The sequence below is a fragment of the Corticium candelabrum genome, chromosome 12 (genome assembly GCF_963422355.1).
Source record: "Corticium candelabrum chromosome 12, ooCorCand1.1, whole genome shotgun sequence".
Classification (NCBI taxonomy): domain Eukaryota; kingdom Metazoa; phylum Porifera; class Homoscleromorpha; order Homosclerophorida; family Plakinidae; genus Corticium; species Corticium candelabrum.
Genome location: NC_085096.1, coordinates 411,578 through 422,557, shown reverse-complemented (window position 1 = coordinate 422,557; position 10,980 = coordinate 411,578).

Sequence of the window (10,980 nt, the reverse complement as noted above, 5' to 3'; positions counted from 1 at the left end):
TTTAGAAAAATTGACCGCTACCAGGCGATTTGCCGTAACTTCCGGTTTAGATAATTAATTATATTAGTTTCAAAATAGCGCACGTTAGTTGTGTGACACCGTCTTCCTAGCGCGCGTTAGGTCGGACAACTAAATAAATATGGTTGCTATGCTCCTGCTAAATGGGTATAACTTGCGGTATTTTTAGTATCTTAGTGTGATGAGAGCAAATATAATGCTGACAATAACGTCGTTTACATGTCTGCTATTGCTGTGTCGCAGTGGCGTAGTTAGGGGGGCCTGTTGGGGGCACGTTCCCCCCAAATTTAACTACTTTTTAAATTTGGATCCTATAGTTTGCAAATTGCAACCAATGCTTTCAGATTGTAGATTTAGCTAGCCATTAGCGATTATTTATGCCCATGACAATGATGATAATGATGTTGATTGCAATAATATAATTAAATCTTCTATTTTCCGTAGAGTAAATTACCTAACCCTGTTGTCACGTGCCTTCGATCAACATTAGCGTTCGTTATTAATGCGACCTCTTGGCTTTGCCTAATGCAAATTCACGGAAACTGGCTTCCCGGTGTTGCGTGCTGAGATTGTCACCGTGCCGAGATTGTTTGCGCATGCGCATAATAGAACTGACATTTTTAGCACGCAATGCAAACGTGCTGAAATTGCGTACGTGCTGAAATTGTTCTGACTTGTGCGCATGCGTAAAACAAATTTAGCGTTCTATTGAGAAATCTATAGTTAAATAGATACTATTAGTGCAAGAATTACTTTAGACACTAATTCTGTTCGATTTGCAATATATATTTAATGCAGTTCATACTTTGCGGCATATACAGAAAAAACTGTTAATATCACTAAGAATTTAAAACTGCAATAAAACTATTACGATTTAAAAAAATAAATACACACATACACACACACACACACACACACACACACACACACACACACACATATATAATAATGTTATGAATTAGTGTATATGTGTATATATAATTTTTTACAGTAAGGTATAATAATAACTGCTGGAGTTGCTGTGTGCACCAGAAGAGATTAATGATCATTTGGAAAATATATAATGAATCACCTCAATTTTTCTGTTATAGACAGTTAGACACAATCAAATCACTAAACTACCGCAAAGCACAGTGCCACCCCATCTTCACTAAAATATAATCTTCTAACACTATTACCACTAGAATCAAAGTAACATTACAAACAGTTTTGGCAGACGAAAGGATCATTTTTTCCAACAACTTGATGAACTGTTTCACATTCACAATGGAACTGTTCATGACACTTGTCACATTGTACCATCAACTGGTTCCCGAAACATGGCTGTTTGCAATGGCAGACAATTTGAATCCTCTCTTTGTGACGACATCCTTTGTGATGTCTGGGCTTTGACCACTTGGGAAACTCAAACATTACTCCTTTATCAAAGCAGTCACAAAGGTGTTTTCGCATGCGACTCTGGTCTCAAAAACATTCTTGAGGCAGCACACCGCAACACAAACTAGTTGCTACAGCAATAGCGAACAGTCCACAGTCTGAGCCTCCCACTTGCTTCTGAATATCAGCCCACTCCAAAACCATTTCTTTAGATGTTGGGGCTATCATGTATGCCATTTGCTTTACAAATTTCTCCTTCACTGAAGCATCGATGTTTTCATACAGTGAATCGTAAATGACCACTGCGTCTTTGTCACAGCCAATATTACTGACAATAATCCAGTGATTACCTGCTATGTTCATGATCTGAATGAAGTTTCGGTCTGGTGTTCCAACAAACTGACATCCGTCTGCTTCAAAAACACACAGATTGGCAACCTCCTATCTCCTTGAACTGCTTTGCAAGCATTGCTTGGGCATGGTCGATATGTTCATCAGCCAACCAGGTTCCTTCAGACTTCACACTATTGATAAGAGAGGAAAACTTCTTTCTTCAGGAGTGCATACTTGCTGATGGCCATGTGTCCAATCTTTCTCTTCTTTGCTTCAGTTTGTGACACCACAATGACATCTGCAGTTCGTTTAGTTGCTCTGTGCTCTTTTTTCTTCTGCTCTGAACCCTCATTTTGAGGAACACCCTTAGCTTGAAGGGCAATTGCATCATCCAAAGAAAAGTTGCAGAAGAATCCACTGTTTGTGGTTAGTGAAGGGGGCTAGATTTGTGTGGGCGGACCTGTTCATATGGCACCTTCACCTTTAAGAGTTGCCCAGTCTCAGGGTACTCTAAAGCTATCCTCTGATGATCATCAATATCAACAATTCTGTAAAGATAGAGGTATAATACAACACTAACTACAATTAATATTATCATAAGCATTCAAATATACACATAATTACAGTTATGACTGGGATTGGAATACATCTACATACCTATAAGGGCCAGTCCACAGAGCATCTAACTTTCCATCCTTCCGTCCCACATTCTTCATAACTTTTCGAAGAACAAGGCCACCAATGGAAAACTGAAAAACTTTGACCACTTTTGATTTCCGTTTAGCAAATTGTTCCTGTTGTTTGGCTTGGGCTTCTAAAACATTTTGCTGAACCTAGCAATATTAACAGAAACTATTAAGATCATAAGACATAATAGTAGTACAACGCTTCTTTGCCAGTTGGTCAACACGTGTCATCAAAGTATCTCTGTTTGCCACCATTCTGTCCATGTCTGCATCACTTTCAAAGATTGCTTCCTCCTTAATGTTAGCAGTCTCCTCCAAAGCTTCCTCTTCTTCTTCCATCTACAAAATAATTATAGCTAACAAAGTGGTTCAAGACTGAATGAGGAACAACACTGAAAGTATTTACTTCTATCGGAGTTCTTGGATGCCGACCAAACATAAGGAAGAATGGACTGTACTTTGTAGAGGCCTGTTTTTGAGCACGCATGGAAAAGGCAACATCATCAAGGAAGTTGTCCCAATCATTTTGGTGCTCATTGACAAGCTTGGCAAGTCGCACTTTCAAGGTCTGATTGGTGTGTTCATCAAGGCCATTACTCTGGGGATGGTATGCACTTGTCACCGACCGCTTGATGTTAAACCTCCTGCAAAACTGTGTTGACCTGAAAATACATGCAAAATATTTTACATCATACAACAAACTTAATGGACAAGAAAATGTAGTTATGAGGTCAAAGAATTCTGTATAACATTCCTTCTACCCAATACCAAGTCTTCCATCAATCCATATGCTATGCCCAAAACAATGAGCATGCATAAGAAAGCCTGCATAGCTTGCCATGATCTAAAAATGTAATTAAAGAAACAGCATTTCATAAATATATCTAATGTATATTAATTTGGTAATTAAAATTAATTAGTGTGAAAAACAGAATCGACATGCCATTCTTACTTGTGAAACAAACTCTCCCCTGATCAGAAAGAAGTCTTTTGGGGGCACCCCATCTGTAAAATACAAAACAATGTTACCAGTTTCACAAGTGCCTGCGGCTGATTGTTGACATTGAAGATAAATTGAACTTGTACCTGCATACGAAAGTTCTATTCTCTGTATCACACCATTAGCAGTCTTGTCCATCAATGAGTAGAAATCCACAAATTTTGTGTAGTAGTCTGTAAAGGTAAGAATGTACCTAAACCCAGCATCAGTTGTTGGTAGTGGTCCTAAAAGGGATAGCAACAATAACATGGTCTTAACTAAAATTCAGATGATACAACACAGCTAACAGTTTATATAAAAACTACAAAGCTGGTACATACCAATAAGATCCATCCCAACCAGTTCTAGAGGCGCCTTTACCCTAATAGGCTTCAACTCTGGAGCCTGTGTCTTTAGTTTGTCATACCTCTGATAGCGATCACAAGATTCACACTGTAGAATGACATGTCAAATCATTATAGTTTACAAAATAATCCTATTTTATACAATATCTATTTACATATTCAATGACATCTTCCTTCATGCCATTCCATTTGTAGAACTTGGAGACTTTAGCAAGTGTGTTGTTGATTCCACTGTGTCCACCCATGGGGTTAGAGTGGTATTGATGAAGAATTTCTGTTATTTCATCTAGCTGATAAATAACTTCCTTTCTCATGTCTTTCTTAACCCCAACGTAAATTAATTCTTTTCTATAATCGAAACATGAAATACTGTCAAACGTTTATAACTTGCTGGAGACCAATAGAGGTTGATTCGATTGTGTACATGGAATGGAAATGTTGTGTTGTTGAAACAAATCAGATATTAAAACATTGCACCACACAATGTAGTCAAAATAGTGATAGCATATGACATAGCATCAGTCAAATGATTACAAAATATTTGGTTAGGAGACAAAAGTACAAAAATCCATTAGTCGCTACACTGTCAACACTCTAAATAATAAAATTCTACAAACATTGTATAAGAAATAAAAAATTAGTATTGTTAGTTATATATTAATTAACTATTTTAATATGTTACAACAATGTAAAACCACTGGGTTGAAGTAAATAATTCAGTTGTAAAAAATAATTATGTACTACATAATATGTATATGCTATATGCAATTATATATATATATATATATATATATATATATATATATATATGAGTCTAGATATATAATTTTATTCTAAAATTTCATATATCAATTACATACAATTTTATACAATTGGAAATATAATTAGACATAATAATTATACATGCACATTTGTACGAATAAATCTCTCTTACTTTTGACATCTCACTGGTGAGTCTTGGCCTGGTTCTTGATGTTTCTGATTTAATTTTTTGCTATGCCTGGTGGAAGGCTTTGTGTCAGGAGATAATTTATCAGATTCTGGCATCTCTCTCTGTAGCGACAAAGTCTGGCTTCCCTAGCTGCAATTATAGTTTGCTTCAGATCATCCATGGACTGCTCTAGCGAGTGCACACAACTATTGTCTACCCAAGAAACAAAAAACCTCAATATAATGATACCTAGATGTGTGAACAATCTCAGCATGCCGGATGTAGACTTACGCGCGCAAATAGTTGCTGAGCATGCGCAGACTGTAAAATACAATCTCAGCATGCTACACCGGAAGCAACACGGAAAGGACAGTATACAGTATATTATCTTTCTTTAAGCCTAAGCGGTAAGTCAGTCATACATAGTTCATGGCCTATACGTTTCATACATATGGAGCAGTAGGCGTCTAGAGTTGCTGATCATGCACGTGCACGGCTGCTCTACCTCGTTTCAGCTTGCATTGTACACATGAACAGAGGAACATCGCTTTACCAACCAGAACTGCTGTTGAACATCCTCGAGATCGGTATACGTGTCATAGTAAGAGCAGATTAGTTGTTCTCAATCGATCACGAAAGACAGACTGTGAAACAAGTGACCCAGAGTCTGGGAAGGAATGCCAGGATTCGACGATTGCGACAGAATCAGACTTTGCATGATACAAAATCGAAGGTTCGGATCTAAACGTAAATTGCATTGACACCGGGCGGCATTAGCTAATCAACAAATTGCTGTTTAGTGCACGTAATGCAGGAAGGAGATAAGGTTACACATGCAGCCAATTAGATGGCTGGCATATGTGACAAGACTTAAGCTAAATAGCCTAACGCTACTGGCTATTACATCTAGAAACATTGCCTAGCTAGACATGCTCTCAAACATGCAGTGCATTACCTCACATCACTAGCAGACAAAAAATAAGATTAGAGCTCGATACAGTCGCGATATTTGTAAGAGTTGCAGCCCAATATGAACACAGTGGTCTAGTGCAGGTACATACTGCCATAGACGAGGTTGCAAAATGTTCCATTCCTAGGGAGCGGATAGACGTTCCCGCTCACGTGCCGTAGAGAAGGCAGGTTGTAGACAAAAAACGAACCACAGTTATAAACTGTGACATGCAATTGCGGTGAGACCATGTTATAATGGCTGCAGTCAGCAGTAAAGCAGACCGGTCGGATAACCATTTGTCCAGGCTCAGACGGATGGGATCCGTTCAGATAACCGGCTAGCGCGTTACCACATTGTAGAGACACAGATTGCTGGTTACGGGTCTGAACTAACATTGAACCACCGATTGAGGGTGCAAATCTGTTCCATCCCTCTTTGAAGCTGTTGTTACTGGCGTTGTCTTCATCGCAATGGTTTCGCGCGGCGTCGCCAAATTCATGAAATGGTCTACGCCAGCTTTCCGTTAGCAAGGTGTAGTTGGTACATTGTGGAGCTGTTTCAGTGCTGCTGTCCCAGCGTCTTTTCTTGTCATCAACTCCCACGAGTTTCCTATCCAGCATTGCGATGGTAAGTCGATCTTGAGCTGATAGCGTTGCTGCAGCTTGTTGGCTTCGTTCGAGTTTGTCTTCGTCGTGACTCGAGTAGTAAGTGTATGACGTGATAGCAGTCAACCAGATTACAATCAACAAAAGCCAGACACTAGGAGATGCGCCAGTCCCTTCAGCCATGACGAAAGTTCGAGCATGCGCAGTAGGAATACAAGTGCCAGAGCTGCCTTTACTTTTTTGCCCTAACGCACATGTATTACCAATGTAACTTAGGTGCTGTACGACTTGTTTTTACAAACTGCGCCGCTTGTATACTTCTGCATGCACTCTTTATGCGCACTAAAACTTCTTATGTAAGTATGTAGCTTAGCCTCGGCCTCCCAGACCCGTGTAGCGCCGATTCAAAATCAGCGCTACACGGATCTTGGGAGGCCGAGACTATGTGTAGCTAGAAAGCGTGCAAAAGTAGCCTTGCTCCTTGTAATTTATAATATTTGGAGTATTTCCTCTTGCAATTGCGAGGTCATCAAGTTGAATTTGTGTCTAGAGTTGAAATATGACTTAATTTTGTATGACCGCCCCTACGTAGCGCGCGTTACGCATAACCACTTGTAAACGTGTAGGAGGTGATGTGTACAGTAGATAGAGATGATTGTGCGTGAACACTCAATTGTACATCATCGGAACTACTTTAGTGGTCTTGCGTGACCATTTCTAGTTATTTTGTAAAGTCGACAAAAAGAGGCGTGGCTAGAGTAGGCAACTTGTTGCTACTTTCAGGCGTGGGTGGTAGTCGGTCGTTTCTTAGCCGTTTTTGTAGACTTATGGTGCGGAACAGCAAGAGAAACCGTAACGTACTTAATTATCGGTTGTGACCGTTCTAAATAATTGACTAGTTGTACTGTATCCGTAGGCACCTCGCGTATGGCGCGCCATTTGTGCCGTAATTCGCTATTTCTACTTAAGTAGAAATAATTCTACTTAAGTGAAATTCAATTCTACTTAAGTGGAATTCAATTCTACTTAAGTGGAATTCATTTCTACTGAAGTAGAAATCAGCACTTCTACTGAAGTAGAAATCCATTTCTACTTAAGTGAAATTTGTTATTTCCACTTCAGTTGAATTGAATTCCGCTTAAGTGGAAATGAATTCTACTTTAGTGAAAATAGACCACTGAATTCTACTTAAGTAGAATCATTTTTACTGAAGTCAACTGATTACTACTTAAGTGGAAATAAATTCTACTTAAGTGGAAATGAATTCTACATAAGTGGAAATGAATTCTACTTAAGTGGAAATGAATTCTACTTAAGTGGAAATGAATACTGCTTAAGTGGAAATGAATTCTACTTAAGTGGAAATGAATTCTACTTAAGTGGAAATGAATACTGCTTAAGTGGAAATGAATTCTACTTAAGTGGAAATGAATTCTACTTAAGTGGAAATGAATTCTACTTAAGTGGAAATGAATTCTACTTAAGTGGAAATGAATTCTACTTAAGTGGAAATGAATTCTACTTAAGTGGAAATGAATTCTACTTAAGTGGAAATGAATTCTACTTAAGTGGAAATGAATTCTACTTAAGTGGAAATGAATTCTACTTAAGTGGAAATGAATACTGCTTAAGTGGAAATGAATACTACTTAAGTGGAAATGAATTCTATTTAAGTGGAAATGAATTCTACTTAAGTGGAAATGAATACTGCTTAAGTGGAAATGAATTCTACTTAAGTGGAAATGAATTCTACTTAAGTGGAAATGAATACTACTTAACTGGAAATGAATTCTACTTAAGTGGAAATGAATTCTACTTAAGGTAGGTCCTAGCATGAAACGTGGTCGTGGGGAGGAGAAATTTGAGATTTGTGTACACACACACACACACACACACACACACACACACACACACACACACACACACACACACACACACACACACACACACACACACACACACACACCAAAAGCTCAATGGAGACCATATGACCACGCCCATTTCTGTTGTGCGACCCGAAATAGAAGCCTCGCTACGCTCGGCAATTAACTCACGGGACATACATGGTACCGTTATTCAATAGTTGTAAAAAATCTACCAAAATGCAAGGAAATCTTTTACTGACCTGAAACTTGGTCTGTAGTTTAGCTAGTCGATCATTGCCATGATGAATGGTCAAACTTTATTTTTCTGCAACCACCACGTCTCCTTGGCAACGAAAACGAGGAAGTTCAAAATAAAAATGACCATTCTGCATTGACAACCAGAATTTGGGGAATTTGTAGAAACGCAAAAGACTGATAAGTAGTTAGTCGGATAGCTTTCCAGAGTACACACCAACGCTAGAAATGCAAAAAAACCTGGCGAAAACGCCCCAAATCGTAGAAAAAGGGTCCTTTCTGACATCTGTTTAATTATACGGGAATTCTGCTTCGACAGTTGAATTCAACTACCGGAAATAAGCGCAAACGCCGAGTTTCTTGCTTGTGCGGCGTTCCATCGTCACGAATTTGAGTTTAGATAGGAAGCGATGTTGACGACAACGGCCATATTGAGAACAAGAGAAGTGAAGGTTTTCCTACGGAGGCAGAGTTCTCTCGTTGCTGAGAGAAAGGAAATCGTAATTTTTTCGTACATGGAAACCATCAGAGAAATGTGTAAGAACGTCTCCCACGGTTGACAGTAACTTTTATAATACATATTGATAACTTGACGGCGATGGTGAAGGTCAGCCATCAGAAAGTTTGTTCTCGTACGCAGTCATTCTGTAGACTCGTGCCCAGTCCTCCTCCGCGCTAGGTTGCTTACACCACGTGCGCTAGCTGTCACGTGTGTATAGGTTCATGTGGTTTCACACGTGTGGTTGGCTTAAGCACGGTGGAGGACTGGGACCATGCTTCGTCACGTGACAAACATGTTTGTAACGTGACCGAAATGGCGTGACATGATTGGTAGATACTAATTTTATTTAGCATGATAGTTTCCGTAGGAGGGCTTTTGTAATGCATGATTACACAATTAGAAAGACTAAGTACACAACAATTATAGAGCCACTAAGCCATTACGTGCCGATAACTTGTTGATGTCGTCGTTGTCCGTGAGAGTGCGACCAGAGAAGGACTTTCGAGAAGAGCGGTCTCAATGGTAAGTGCAAGTCCATTCGCGCGCGCCTAGACCTTCTACATACCTGTCGAGCCACACGAGTACGTGAAGGTAACGCCTCTTTTTCAAAAGGCTGCGACGGGTCCTGATCCCTGTGTCTGCCAGAGCACCGCGTTCAGGCGTCCCTGTTAGTTACGTCTAGCAGATTTTGTTGGACCAATTTTAAGCTAATATCAGTCACGTCGAGGTGGCTCGTAAGCTTTCCCGGAAGCTCGCCAGAGGATGGACCATGCCACCAGAACATATTGCCTTCGCACCAGTCTCTGTTGGAGTTATAGCACATTCTACTGACGTTTCAGACTTGCGGAATCACCCCTCGCCGTATGCAAGTAAGATACGCACTGCGTACAAGAGGTGTGCACGTGCAGAGTGCCTGTTTGACCTGTAGATGTCACAAGGAGAAATCGACAAGATTCGAATCAAGCAAGTGGGACTTGTCCAACTCCAGCGAAGCAACATGTCTCAAGAGATTATGCGGAGACGCCAATCAATTGGCAATTAGTAGAAACGACTCTGTCGAGATAGATCGAACGTTTGCGGGAGTCCGACTGCTGTTCTCTTGGTCGAGGGCCTGTTTCGTGGCAAGATTTACGCCGTTTCTCCGTGAAAGACATCGAAGACACGATGCGTCGTCAAAGCCCTCATTTGTTTGGCATCTTGCAAGCGCTGGTCAAAGGGAAAGCCAACGAGGAGGCTGACAGCACACGCCTGCAGGCTCTCATCACCGGCACTGTGGCACTGAAGTTCTGAGATCGCCAAAGCAGTGGGATTGCACTCCTAACAGCCTACATGCTTGTTTGCTCGCGGTACAGGAAAACAAGCAATTACAGACCTCAACCATCTTGGTGTCTCACAATCATATCAACAGGTTTAGCGACGTCTAATTAGAGAACTTGGCGAATGATTACCAGGATGTACAGCAGCTCACGAAAGAGACACACATCTGGGTGTATGACAATCTGAATTTGTATTTAGATTTAGATCTGCTTTAGATTTGTGAAGGTAGTCAAATGTACGAAATATGTCCGTCATGGGCTGCGTTATCCTACTCTAGACTCTGCTAGCCGGCGCAGTTTTACGAAGAGGATCGTGCATGTGCATGATGGCGTTGATTTGTGAGGCCAGGCGACTGACCGGTTGTAGGCAGGCTCTTGCTAATCTACCACCTTCTGTGTCGTTTAGCAGAGCCTTAGCAACCTATTAGAAATCTTAGCTGAGACCAGCGGGCTGAGCTAAATAACTTAATTAGACTCAAATGATGTCACATGACGAAGCATGGTCCCAGTCCTCCACCGTGCTTAAGCCAACCACACGTGTGAAACCACATGGACCTATACACACGTGACAGCTAGCGCACGTGGTGTAAGCAACCTAGCGCGGAGGAGGACTGGGCACGAGTCTAGTCATTCTGAGTGTTTTACTCGTTGTAATGTAGCTGACTGTTGAAGATGACATCTGCCCTGCTACAGAAGTCACGCCGAAGACAATAAACTATGAATCTGGGCTTAGAAAGGAAGGGCCCCATCAGAGGGACCGACCTTGCCGTGAACCTTCATTAGCGTTAGAATCGTG